The sequence below is a fragment of the Canis lupus genome, chromosome 11 (genome assembly GCF_048164855.1).
Source record: "Canis lupus baileyi chromosome 11, mCanLup2.hap1, whole genome shotgun sequence".
Lineage (NCBI taxonomy): Eukaryota > Metazoa > Chordata > Mammalia > Carnivora > Canidae > Canis > Canis lupus.
Window position 1 is genome coordinate 7,319,205 of NC_132848.1, and position 15,267 is coordinate 7,334,471.

At 38.3% G+C, this 15,267-nt stretch overlaps 1 protein-coding gene across 2 annotated transcripts in view; it reads right to left on the minus strand.

Annotated features, from left to right (window-relative positions):
- The window catches only part of TAFA2 (TAFA chemokine like family member 2), a 448,599-nt gene that overhangs the window by 266,453 nt on the left and 166,879 nt on the right, over nt 1–15,267 (minus strand). The gene's annotated exons all lie outside the window — the stretch shown is intronic.

A 15,267-nucleotide genomic window follows, 5' to 3' on the forward strand; every position in this document is an offset into this window, starting at 1 on the left:
AATGCTGGAAATCAATTCCCTGCCCAAGAGGCATTCATGGTCCCATATTTAAAATCATGCAGCTTCACAAGGGGAACACTTAGATCACCTGCAGATGCTGTCATGCAAATTTAGCCTATTATTGAGCATTTGTAGTTTATGGACAAAAGATCAGTAAATTCAGTGGGTTACGCTGCTTAAGAAGGATTAGGTTATGAGACTATAAATGAGGTAGAATTTTTACTACCTGGAAATAGGGGAGATAAATTCAAGGTTTGTAGCTTACAAATATGTTGTATTTATAGTTAAGGGCGGCACAATAGAAACTGATGCCTACCGCTACCCGCCCACAAATCTATAACCATAGCATGTTAACAGGTTTGAACTAACGAAGGTTCAAATAGAACGCAATTTTCCTGGTTAACGCATTTCAAAAGTAAGGGTGGTAACAAGCACCCAACAAGGAAAAGGAAAGGAGTTTTGCTATTGTTGATGGGTACCGTCTGAGACTTGAATTCAGAGTAAGTCTAAAATTCTAATATCGAATTCTTCAGGCGAACACTACATCCAGATATTTAACACTACACATGTCATCGTCACACATGTGGAATTGATGCTACTAAAATCATGCTTGTGACCAGCCCAATACCACAGTGGGAGTAATGAACTTGCACCGTACGTTGTACAGTATCACTTACTAACTGCAATAATAATGAAATTGCTTTTTAGTGGAATGTGTCAAAGCTAAGTCATTTCATCTAATAACCTATTTTACTCAACTATACAGTCTTCAAATCTTGACCATCTACAGTTAAGCACTGCTGGAAATTCAATATGTAAATATAATAGATTAGCTCTAAGTGATAATGTAAAGTCACCTTCAAATACAGCATAATCAAATGCCAAAGTACTATTACACTTTTATAATAATTGATATAATGGCAACAGGTTCTATCTCACAAAGCCTACCCATTTGGTGTCATCAACATGTGCAGAGTGAAAATTACTACCAACGTTAGGTCCATCTTTCATCAGTAGTGCCTGGAACAGTAGATGGTCCTTAAATACTTGATATCTATCTGACTGTTAACTGACATTTTAGTGAGCTACTGTAAAACAAATTACCCAAATCTTTAAGATACATATTATTCCGATGAGTTCTATCAACAGATATTGAGTTGAAAGAGCCTACTGGCATCTCAAGTCTTCACTCCAGGTTAGGCACTGAAAGGCAAGTCATCAGAAAGCTGTATCCACAAGGTTACTACGTACACTTAGCACATTAGTGGACCACAGTTGGCAGCATTCAGACCTAATCAGACAGTATGTTAACCAATGCTGCTGAGCAATTAATTTTGTTTGTGAGCTGGAAATAATTTAGAATCATTTTCAGATTCTTTTCATCTTGGCTGCCGTGATTAAACATACCAAAGAGCAATGCAAAATCAAATTCCACAGGATTTATTAAGCATTACCATTAAATACAAAGCACTGGCCTGGACCTTTCCACATAAATTAGTGATTCTGAAGGCCAACCAGGTTTGGAAAACAACCTGCCACTGTTAGCCGAAGCTGTGCCTAGCTAGTGATATCATTCCAGTGACAGACAACCTGAAAAAAGGCCACGCGTTTCAACTTTGAAGAGCTCTAGTTGCAAATTCTTCCATAAGCAGCCAAAATCTGTACTCTAAGAATGTCTACCCCTTCGACCTTTTTACATCTTCCCAACATGCCCTCTTGCTCTCCTATATAGAGAGCACAGCTCTTCACCAACATGAAAACAGTTATCATTTCTCCAGTTCCATCGATTTAAAGTTGTCCACCCATCATCAATCTTTCTGATAGCATCCCATCTTTTATCCTCCACAAAATTTACAACTAATGTATCATTTGTGTGTTCACTTTTTATAGCCTGTGCTCTCTACTAGGACTCTTTCCATGAGTTCAAGGATCGTGGCCATTTTGTGCATCATTGCACAGCCAGCACATAAAACGTAGCAGGTACTCAATAAATATTTGATGGATGAATAAATTAAAGAATAAATAAGTGATCTGGAGGGGCAGAAGCCCAGAGTCAACTGGATTGGACCACCACAGCTTATTTTTAGAGAGAGAATCACAGAAGGGTAGGAGTTGCTGTTTTAGCTGGTCTCCTGCATAGTAGAAACTCTCAGCAAAAGATATTTAAATGAATTTTTAAGTAAATAATTTTTTCAGTGATAAAGATCGGCAGCATTTGTTTATTCTGTACATTTGTTCTTCTACAAACAAGGCACTAGACCCTGGTTATACAGTGGTAAACAGAATAGATACAGTTCTTGCCCTCATGGTGTGATAATGAAATTTAAGGGGTTACTATATAGAGAAGCAAGAGGGAATACTGATCGCAAGGGAATTGCATTAAGTTCACATCCTCACATAGATCTAGCAGTGGAACATCAATCCCAATAATCAGATAATAACCGCAACAAGGGAAAAAAGGAAGGTAGTAGGCCTCAATTTAAACCAATAAATTATGGAGTTATAAAACTGAAACACAGGCAGACAAACTTGTAGAGACAGAAGGCAGAATGGTGGTCGCCAGGGGCTCAAAGGAGAGAGAATGGGGAGTCCCTGTGTAATGGACCCTCAATTTGAGTCTGGGAGGATGAAAGAGTTCTGGAGATGGATGGTGGTGACAGTCACACAACAATGTGAGTGCTCTTAATGCTGATGAATCATACACTTAAAAAGGATTAAAATGGTAAATTTTGGGTTATGTATATTTTACCATAATAAAAAGAAAACTAGAGGGGAAAAAAACCTGAGTCACACAAGGCACCCCCAAGAACAAAACTGCTGGTCCTGACTTTGTTGTTGAGTTCCTCACGCACAGCATGGAGATCCCCCACCAGCAGCAGGATCTTCAAGGAAAGACAGACAACTATATTTGACAAATGAGGCATCATTCAGTGACTAGCAAGGGACCTCAAGGACGCTGACAGCTCATTTTTTACTCAAATTCCCTTTCAGGAAAGTTCTCTAGGGTTATAAGACTCAATGACTTTTTTTTAATTCTCTTACCTCCAAAAACACAAAGACATTTTTACCCCTCGAGTGAAAAAGGCTCTCTTTGAAAATCCCAGGGCACGACCACCAGAAGGGACTTCAGAATGAAACAGAAATACTGGCAGAGCTAATTGGAAAAATGTTAATTCTGCCTGTACACAGACCCAGCCCCTTCTTTACACAGGCACAAAGGAAACAAAATCTAAAATCAAGATGCAGGGAGTAGAATAGTAGGGGAGGGAGGGCCTTTAAAATATTAGGTATGAGGCACACTATACCAACATTCCTCTGAGTCCTACCCAGACTCGCAAGACCTACCAATCATTCTTCTGGAAACCAAGACTAGAAACAGTATCCCTGCCAAGTCAGTCAAGTTGCCAACATTTATGACCGTGGGTACAGGATACTAGTAGATGATACAAAAGAAAAAGTCTCATCCTTTGCCCTTCTGGAGCTCATAATGAGAAGGATAATTATTGCACCAAATATTTTGCCCATGGCATTGGAACACAGTGATGAAAAAGGCACAGGCTCTGAAATGAAACAATGGATCAGGGATGTAATCCCAACTCTCCAACTTTATAGCTACATGACCTTAATAGTACTAGCTAAATTACTTAAAGCTTCCCATGCAGCAGGACGTTTGGTCTACAATCCAACCCAGTTAATCCTCACAAACCCAATGAAGTAAATATTATTATTATTTTACACATAAATTCAAGTTAATTTCCCTGAGCCTCAGCTTCCTGGAGGGATTAATGCTTACCTCGTACCACTGTTTTGAAAGTTAAGCAAGTTAATGTGTAAAATATAAGATACTAGGTTCTCAGTGAATGAATGCTGAGACCATCATTTAATTATTTTATGCCTATAGAAATAGCACACATTTGAAAAGTTATTCTAGGAGGGCAATTTAGAGATCACCTCTTTTGCATACATACTGTCTGAACTGTTTATAAATATGATTTAATTCAGCAAATGTATATACAAGACACTGTACCAGGCACTGCTAAATACACAAAGCTACGGGACACAATTCCTATCACGAAGGGGTCTGGATTCCAGAGAATTTGTAAGAAAATAAATTCTAGCTTAAAATTAAGTCAGGTATCCAAAGGCCTAAGGATGGGGGCTTAGCGTGAAATATCCCTATTCTGGAGTATAATCTGTTAACATTCTGCATCATTGTTTTCTCCTATAACCGCAAGAAAACTTTTTTCCCCCATGTAATGACTTCCGACAAGTTAAATACCAGGTAAGTTCACCTGAGCATAGTTGCTCTTGTTTTTCACATTAACATGGCACATATTTTAGAAACACCTGGACCAACTGAATACGTGCTGATTTCCAATCATTAGTATGCAATCCTCTTAAAAAAAAAAAAAAAAGGTGAGCAGCCAACGTTCAGACATTCTGTTTATAATGACAACGTAAATTATCATTGAAACTCACTATGATCTGTTATAATTATCAGAACGAATGAAAATAAATGCCCAACAATGGAAAAGCTTGTTATTCGTTGCACATGATGATGTGCCTTCAATTCCTAGAGAGATTTCCCAAGATATTTATGGTGAAATACACCCAGAACACTGATCTCAATTGGAAATCTTATAGTTTGGGAGAATGCAGGAAATTTCCCCAGGGAACTAGGAGATCTATGATATAAGGTCCTGAGTATTCCCACAGTAAATAAGGACTGAGCATGTATAAAATGTTTGAGATAATTTATAATAACAGAACACCTGACATGGTAATTAATGTACATTACAAAATGTTTCCCATCTCATTCAGCTAAATTCCACAAAAGTAAAGTTTTGAAACCTATTAACTTGCTGAAATAACATAATCATGAACCAAAATCCATTACATTTGACCACAAAATCCCCAGTACTATCACTGTCCTTTGTGTTTCCAGAGAACAAGAGCAATACACATATGTGGTTAGATGATATCAATATTTATTCACACAAATGTCTTTAAGCAAAGGCTTAAAGACAGCCTTTTTTTTTAAATATCTAGAGATTTCAGTACAACTAAACTTGAAATCAAGTTATAAAATTGATGTTGAAAAAAAATAAAAAATAAAAAATAAAATAAAATTGATGCTATATGCCATACATAATGCTTTCAACCAAGTTTCCAATTTTTTCAATGCCTTGTTAATACCTACAATTATATTCCATTTTAATTGTATTCATTTCAATGTTAAACACCGAGGTCACCTGACAATAATTACTAAAAGTTAGTCTCATCATTGTAGATTAAGCCAATGCCAGTCTCAGTAGGATACTGGGAATTCACATTTATATGAAAAAGCTTCATGTTATTAAGTTGTTAATAAATGCCCACCAATGCCAAGTTCTACACTGGCACAAGGCATGTGACTTCAAAACGTGTTGGGAAAAGCAACACACACAAAGGTAAAAGGTGAAATACAATGTGGACAGTGCTACCCTAGAGATATATAAAAGCCCCGCAGAAACAGAAGGATGGTGCCCTCACCAAGTCCCCATCCCTTCTTTTCTATCTGGAGAAGAGCTGAATCATGAAGGACAAATAATAGTTCTGTGAGAAAAAAATTAAAACAAACCAACAATAGGAAAGCACATTCCATATAGAGAAAGAGACAAGACACATGGCCTAGCGGTAGGAATGCGCATGGTGCTCCAGAGAATGTCAATTCGTAATGTGAGTTGCAGCATAGAGGGTACTGGGAAGGGGCCATGAGGTGCCATCAGATGAGTAAGAGGACAGTAATTACCAAACCAGACTGTGAAGTTTCTTCCATGCCACGCTATGCAGTTTAGCCTCTATAATACAGGCAACAGGTGGTCATGTAAATTTCCTCCTTGTTTTTCCCTTGAAAACAATTTCAATGAAAATATACCCCTTTACTCATTTACTCAAAGGTATGGGCTAAGCACCATTTCTATGCCAGGCATTTTGCTAGACCAGGGATCAGCAAATACCATACAGGTCAAATTTTTCTTGCTGCTTGTTATTGTAGAACCCAGAGACTAAGAATAATTTTTACATTTTTAAATGGGTGAAAAAAATTAAAAGAATACCATCTCATGATACACGAAAATTACATGAAATTCAAATTCTAAAAATTCAAATCCGAATCCATAGAGTTTTGCTGGAACACAGTCACGTTCGTTCCTTTGCATATTGTCTATGGCTGCTCTTGTGCTACAACGACAGAACCGAGTAGTTGCGTCAGTGACAGTACAAAACCGAAAGCATTTACCAAATTAGAAAAAGTTTGCTGATTCCTGTGCTAGACAACAGCAAACAAAATAAAGTCTAATTGTGGACTTCCTTTCCTGAGCAAGGAAGCAGACCCATACAATTTAGTATAATAAGTACTGGGAGACAAATAACGCCAGAATATTGTAGGGACACACAATTGGGACACATAACCCAAATTGTGGCAAAGGACTGTGGTTAAGGAAAAGCCAATGAAATTGGATTAGATGAAATTAAAAGATCAAATCACAAGGAGCCTTACATATCATGCTAAAGACTTCACATTTCATTTTGAAGGCAATGGCAGGCCTCTGTGGGATTTTAAAGAAGGCCTATGACATGATCAGTCTTATATTTTAAAACAGCCATCCTGATGGCAACGTATCTAATGTACTTAATGCTTTCTTCTAGTAAAGCAAACACAACACCGAGAGGTAAGGAATATTGGCTCCAGGAAGAACCGAGAAACATTCTCATCAGGCAACCATCATTTGTATTCATTTTCTCTCTCTTAATAAAAATAATAGCAAGAGTAGCTACTACTAAAAAAAAAATAAATAAATAAAATAAAATAAAAGAGTAGCTACTACTTACTGTTACTATGTATTCGGCACACCTAAAGTGCTCTAGAAATATTAACTCATTCAATCCTCACTCATATGACCTGTGCAAGCAATTCTCATTGAGCTGGATACATAAAACAATATGATCATATTTAACTGTTTTCTGAATTAAATCATTTATAGGGTTCAAACCACATCTGTTTTCTGTCACTGGCTAAGTATGTTCAACACTTGTAGCATAACTAACTCCCTTTGTGAAGCTAGACAGACAAGTAGTTGACTAATCAACCCATCACCTACTACAACTATGTACTAAGTAGCTAACACGCATCAGGAAAGGTGCTGAGGAGAAGGTGGCATAGTTCCCATCCCCAAGGTTTCAACCACTCAACGAGGAAAATAATCACCACCAACCTCAGACTTGAAACACACCGTTCACGCCATCAACCCAGGATTGTGCTGTCAAACACACCTAATCCTTGAAATGCTCCGTATTTCAGTTACCTGCTGAGTAACTTTGTGGGTGGGTGTTTCAGTAAAGTGGAGAGAAAAAAAAAAAAAAGAAAAAAAAAAGAAACAGACACAGAAGGCGTAGGGGAGGGAATTAACTAATGAGCATTGGGGAGGAGAATGAAGCTAAGAAAGAAAGAATTCAATGCTTCATACATAGTATTTTGGGCCTGTTTCCCAACAGCAAAATGGATGAAATAACAAGGAATTGTTACCTGGCAGGGCTAGCTAGTAATAGAGGGAAGAATGCAGAGGGGAGGGGAGGCGAGGAGTAGGTGACCTGCCGTGGATGAACAAGAGGTGAACCTCTTTTAGTGACTCAAAGCACTTGACTTCATTTTTACTATAAAAGGTATAGAGGGATCCCTGGGTGGCGCAGCGGTTTGGCGCCTGCCTTTGGCCCAGGGCGCGATCCTGGAGACCCGGGATCGAATCCCACGTCAGGCTCCCGGTGCATGGAGCCTGCTTCTCCCTCTGCCTATGTCTCTGCCTCTCTCTCTCTCTGTGTGTGACTATCATAAATAAATAAAAATTAAAAAATAAATAAATAAATAAAAGGTATAGAAAATGTTTCATCCCTCTAAATATTTTGCCTATATGAAATCAATTAGCTTTTGAATTCAGCTCTAAATTTAGGAATTACAGGATATGCTATATATTATAGGCTTCTAATCACTTCATTGGAAAATTAGATAAAATCAGATGCAAAAAAACATCGGATGCTATATTTTATAGGCTTCTAATCACTTCATGGAAAATTAAATAAAATCAGAGGACAACCAAGGAAGTTAGTATTTGAGTACAACCCATTCAGTGTAAGATTTACACACCAAGACTTACAGACCATGAGTTAGAAACCACAATTTTGTAACTGAAAAGATGCTGAAGTATATCTGGAATTTCCTCCCAATTTCTTAAAGCAGCTGCATAGCTTTCAGATTTACTAGAAAACAGCACCCAGAGGGGGTGACACCATTTTGTACCTCTGTACTTCCTGCATTCACCTAAGACAGATAGATAGCTTTACTCCTACCTCTACTCCTTACAGTCTGAACTTGACCCACTACCCAACAGGAGGAAAGAAAAAAAGGATTAAAAAAAAATCAGAGTAGGGAAAACCATAGGTGTCTCCCAAAAACTGCCCACCAACATTTACTTACTTTTTTTTTTTCATGGTGTGTTATATTTATTGCCAATGGGTGACTAGCCTCAGTCACCTCACTGGAAGGTTTATAAAAGAGTTAAAATGGACATTTGTCAAGACTATGAAAAGTCAGAAGTGTTTATTAGTTCTAAAATATCTTTTAATGTCTGATGTAATTAAAAGATTTCCCATATCAGCTGTCTTACCTCAATGGCTTGAAGAGCCTCTGCTCCTATTCCTCTTGCCTGCCTCTGATATGGAGATGTTCTCTGTATCATGCAGACCCTCCCTCCCCTTCTCACCACACCATCATTTGGTATAATCATCCTTGGTTACACTAGCAAAGTCAATGAACACCTCCATGAACTCATTAGTTCATTCATTCTCTTTAGTTTTTTGCACAGATTTGGTACATACCAACAGAAATACAACCTACCAAAACCCACAGCCTAAGGAACCTGACTGTGTTCTGTTGAGAGAAGGAGAACAGTCATGGAGAGTTACATGAAGAGTCATCTAGAAAGAGAAATGAATCTCACCATATGTAGCTTCTTCTAAAGTGATTCTGTGATCATGTTCAAGGTGCCCACTGCTTGATTAGACCAAAACCTCAGTGACTGGTTCTTCTTCGCAGCTAGATGAAATTAATGTCCCATGTGAAAAACCATTCTGATTTCTATATACCGATAAACTAGTATTTGACAGCTTTCTCTCAGTATGACATAGAAAAAAAAAAACACATTACGGTGGACTGTTTTTACCTATAGGAAAGAGTTTCTACATAAAATTTATCATCCATATTCAAGTAGAGCAGATAAAATTTAACCAGAACATTTTACTGCTATTGTTTTGTTATTGCTATTGTAAAAAAAAAAAAATTGTTTTAACTTGCTTTGTATCACACTTAGTAGAGCCTAATAAGCATAGCATTTTATTTTTTAAGCATTGCATTTTAAAGGCATCTAATAATGAAAAATGTTTTTTATGAGAAAAATTGTAACCCAATTCAACTTTCATATTATAGCTCCAATTTTTAAAAATTGGTTGTTCCATCTTGATTACAATGCAAACAAACTACAGTTTTTATCTAAAGAAAAAATAATAAAAATACTGAGCACCTTCTAAGTGTATTGCAGAAAAATCCAAGATAAGTAAGCAATCTAGCCAAGATTCTTTTTTTAAAAGATTTTTTAAATGTATTCATTCATGAAAGACGCAGAGAGAGAGAGAGAGGCAGAGACACAGGCAGAGGGAGAAGCAAGCTCCATGCAGGGAGCCAGATGTGGGACTCGATCCCAGGACTCCAGGACCATGCCTTGGGACAAAGGTAGGTGCTAAATCTGCTGAGCCACCCAAGCGTCCCTCTAGCCAAGATTCTAAATTAAATGGTACATGGACAATAAAAAAAATCCTACCTCATTCTTTATATTATATATACTTCAGTCCATGCAAGAACCCAATCAAGGAGGATCACTATCATTTAGATTACAAGAGGAAAAAAAATATATATATAAATATATAAATATATATATATTCATTCTACTCACAATATAATCATTGGAAGAGACAGTCATATCATCCTTTTTAAACCTAAAACTAACCATAAAAAAGATTTATTAAAATTAGTCTCTTGCTTTTCTCTAACCCTCTGATAAATCACTGGTCAAGTAGTTGCTTCGGTGTTCTATTTGTGTGATTTCCACTGCCCACTTGTTTCAGAAAGGTTTACCTGCGTAGATGGGTGCAGCCAAGAAAGCCCACAAAGCAGAGAGGAATACAGAAGCCCCCAGGCCTCTCCACAGTTTGCACCGAGGTGAACCCATCACAGATTTGCTTCCTTCTTGCAAATGTGAATTTCCAGACTCTTGGCAAAGCCTGGAAACAGCCCTTGTCACTAGAACAGGTTGATCTGCTTATTGATCTGATTCTGTCCGTCTTCTAGCTCAGTCCAACCCGACCTCTCCTGTTGCACACTTCCTCATTCCCTCACTAAAGCCTCTGATCCCTCTATCAGCTGGCAGACAGTGGTCATTTTGTCCAACTTTGTTTTGGTTCACAGAGCCTAGGAGATGGTCTAGGATTTGAATTTGCTGAATAATGCTATCATTCAGCTTAATCTCTGCATCTTCTATTTTTATCAAAGGTTTCCATTTCAGAAAATACTAAAAATCATGGTAAGTCTTTTGGGAATTTCAAGCTAAACAAAATGCCTTTGACAAAGAAAAGCATTTAGAAGTATAAATTTGCATTTGACCATGCTGGCATCTCTTATGTGGCAATATCAAACAGCATGAGATAAATCAGGACACAGCTTGAAATTATACTCCAAATTTATCTGATTTCATAATAATTTTAGGGTCTTTTCCTTTAAAAACCAGTAACTCGAAGACTTACATTTTTTCAGGGGAATTCTCCTCTCTTTTTGAATAATAGCTCTCCCATGGTTCACAGAATGGCATATATAAAAGTACTGTTTCTACAGTAATTATTCCTAATTTTTAAATTTAGCTAAACAACATGCACCACATATTTGTAACTATAAAATGAGACAAAATCATTGAACTGAAAGCAGACTAATTTAAAATATGTAAATGAAAATTTTCTAGGCTGGACTAAGGACTTGCATGTAAGTTACTATTCTGAATTACATTTTGTGTGATTTAAAGATAAAGAATTAACATGCAGCATATAGCCTTTTGGCATGGCCCTAGAAACAGGACAGGAACTAAGAGGATAATGTTTACACTCAAACAAATTAATAAACTTGAGTGCTGTTCATGAGGCAATAGAGTAGGGATGAAAAAAGCTACTGGAGAAAATTAAATTATCCTCAAGAGAAGTGATATAAATTTTAAATTTCTTAAAAAATGAAATTCACTGCAATGAGCAATGCAAGAAAACATTCATATAGTTTCTTTTTGCTAGTGTTATGACTGGTAATATTTATATTTGTGTAGTGCTTTTCATATGTGAATCCCCAGCCCAATGATGTTTTTCTTGCCTAGAACATCTCTGTTGGCCTACTTTATAAAGGGTAAATTTTACCTCCCTCCACTCAAGAAAAAGAACCTCAAATGTTGCACTTTGCCATATGCCAGCCCCAGTTCAAAGCTCATATTTTTGTATTCTAAATTCTCTAGGCAGCAGACACCACTCCCATTGTAGAGACGAAGAAACTGACGTCAGCAAGGACTAATGAATTTCTCCATTTATTAAAGGTTGAAAATGGTAAAGCAGAATCTTTTAATCCAGGAGCTGTCTGTAGAATTCAAGTGAAAAACAGCCATGCTTTAATGCTTTTCCATGCCAAGTGCCCCTGGAGAGCTACAAGACCAGCTCAGGAGTTCTGTGGTGTGGTAGGCTAAGAACCCCCATCTCCATGTTATCCAAGTCAGTCATCCTTTTTTTTTATGTTGAAGGACTCTTAGCACCTCCAGTGTAGGTCTTTACTTTCTAGCTCTTCGGCTACAGAGGCAGGCTCTGTTGCCTGTTTGGGTCCAAATTCCATCAGGCCATGTGTTAGACGGAGGAAAATAATATCCCTCATGTTTTTATTTTCATAAGAGAGCTAAGTACCCCCCAAAATATTTCTCTGCTAATCTGTAACCGTATCAAGGTTTCAAGGAATGCATACCTAGCGACATGTTTCTACTTATTTTTTGCGGATTCCATCTGGCATCTTACTATGCCTGGATGGAGCTCAAGGACCTTGTCCATCCATGAAGAGCTAGACCAGGAAGGGGCAGAAAGACAGTTCATTCGCTGTTACCATTGAGTCACTCACTCTCTTTCCCTATCTTTAATCTCTGAACCTTATCTCTCTGCCTGCCGGAAGAGAAAGCCAGCAGGTCTTCCTCTGGTAAAAAAAAAAAAAAAAAAAAAAAAAAACACCTCTTCTAAGTCTCAAAGCAGAGACATTTTTGAAAGAATTCTCAACTCCTAGCTACTGATCACTTACTACACAGTTAGTGGGGGAGTTCTCTACAGCCAAACGTGTCAACACAGGTGTAAAAGAAAAGCATCATGTGAGTCACTAAAATCCGTGTCAGCTTGCAAGTAAGTTTACACAAATTGTGTACACTCAGTTAATTTTCCTAAGTTTTTTCTAACTATTGCTTTAAATCACAACAGAAGGTTTTCAAAGCTCCTGACAACCAGCAGTTGCAAAGTCGACTAAAGCCTCACCGACCACCTGTTGTGAGTTAGGAGCCAAGAACAAATGTGAGTAAAATCAATTTTGTTTATTAAACAGGAAAAGGGACACCTGCCATGACAGCCAGTACAATGACCCCAAAAGACAAACTGTAGACCAAACTACTTCCTAGTTCCTGTTGCTTCCATTCACCCGTCTTCATATTTCATGCAGAAATCTCTGCCATCCATTTGTACTATAATAATGTGTTACCACACATAATTATTTTCACTCTTAAAACATGGATTAAAATGTGTATCTGTAAGACATATTTTTAAGATTTTATTCATTCATTCATTAGAGAAAGAAAGAACATGAGGAGGGGGAGGGACACAAGGAGAAGTAGACTCCCTGCTGAGTAGGGAGCCCAACAGCAAGAGGAAGTGCAGTCAGCCTTGTACTTCTGTATCACCTCATTAGTTACCTACACTTCAAAGTCACTCACTCATGATCACGGCCATGTAGAGGAACCTACACAGGATAGGGGTTTTTTTCTCTCCCTCTTCCCCCCACTTCCTTTTGCATGTGCATGTACACACACACACACACCATGCAGGACTCCAGAGAAATTTCTTGAGAATCAGATGAACATAGCAGCAGTATCACAGCAATGCCTGGGGGAAAAAATGACCTCAGAATTAACACAGGGCACTATTTTTAGAGTTACATTTACCTCCCTCTAAGGTCTCAAGGGTGGTAGTCAGAGCAGGATGCCTAAAACTGGGATTTAAGGAAGGGTTGCCGTCACTGATAAAGACAAGGTCTCCGGTATGAGTAAGGAAGTGGTTGGCTCAGACTGGAAGATAAGCTCATGGAGGAGAGACCTCTAGGATCTGAGAGGCAGGTCTACCAGAGGAATCATCTATACAAATATTTCAATGGCCAATAATTTAGATGGGGTAGCATGGGACACAGTGAGAGCCACAAGAGGAAACTGCTGAGAAGCAGATGGAAGACCCAGTGGTTGGTAGGCAAGAGAGATGAGTAAGAGTAGTTTAAAGGAATTGGGGGGGGGGGCAGAAGCACGGTCTGAAAATGACAATGCGGAACCTGGAAGAGGCTATCCTACTCTCAAGCCTAGTAGTAGGAAGAGGAAATCCTTGCTAGGACTGCAGTGAAAGCAGCAGAGTCAGATGTCAGAACAAGAAAGTAAAACGCATATTCAGAGAAAAGTCTGTAACTTTTGCAGATTTTACTGATAATGGTCCACGAACTTTATAAAGCAGAGTTCTGGGAGTCAGGGAAAGCATAAGGGGACAGGAGAGAGGATGTACAAAGGCTGAAATAACTCAAGTATGGAATGTGAGGGGGTGGGAGGGAGTGTCACCTAGGAGACAAAGTTTTTATCCTGATCACTTTAAGATTAAGAACATGAAATTTGTCCCAGTGGATTCATGGCAGATGGTGACAGGGAAGCTATGAGTGTCAGAGGTAGGGGGGGATGCCTCTTTACCCTCGGTGATGCAGGTAAAAGGCGCCAAGGAGGTGCGGGCTCAGTCTCACTGTACATCCAGCCCTCATAATGACCCTAAGTAGTAGGTACTATCATCATCCCCATTTTACTTATGAGAAATAGAGTTAACTCCATTTAGCTCCAGGGCAAAGGAGTCCTAAACTATAGAAGCTGGGTTGTCCTTGCTTTCCAGGAGAAGGGATCTGTCCCTGCTGGGAGAGATGTTGCAAATGGGGAAGGTCAAGGGATGGGCCCAGTGTAAAAAAGCCAAGACCCTGATTACCAAGAAAATCCTTGAGACCAGACAAATCCACAATGCAAATCCACAAATCCATCCATTATGCAGAATGCACTGCCTATGCATATATACCTTGAGAATTTGGGGAATGCAAGTTTAGTAGTCATTTACACTAGAAAGTTCTCTTTTAACAAAAGACAAAGATTGCCATGTTTCAGAATGGTGTCACTCCTGATGATACGTATTTTGTAACATTTGGAACATAACTCAAATATTTATAGTGGCCTGCTTTATTGTTCATCTTAGTTTCTCTTTTTTTAATATTTTATTTATTTATTCATGAGAGACATGGAGAGGCAGAGACACGGACAGAGGGAGAAGGGGAGAATCAGGCTCCTCACAGGGAGCCCGATGCAAGACTCAATCCCCAGACCCGGGATCACACCCTGAGTCAAAGGCAGATGCTCAACCGCTGAGCCACCCAGGCATCCCTCATCTTATTTACTCTTGAGTGCATTCTAATATTTTCAGAATGAATTTTCCAGGCTAATTTAATTTTTCATCTGATAAGAAAAATATAGCTGATGTGATATGATGGATATTATTAGGAAACAAAAAGTGAATTCTTCTTCACATTAGCAAAGAATTTAATTAGTCCTCTCTTGCCTTTTATTGTCAGATTGGGGAAATATGGTTCACAAGATAAATAACATTGAAAAGTTGGCTGGAAACTGCACTTCAGAAGCAGTTATTGATGCTGTAACACCAACTGGGAGATGCAAAGCAAGTGTTAGTCCAAGAGATCAGTGGTGAATGATGAATTATAAATATCTCTGTGGGTAGGTTTAACAAATAGCATTAAACATACAAAACAGACAGACAGAGGTA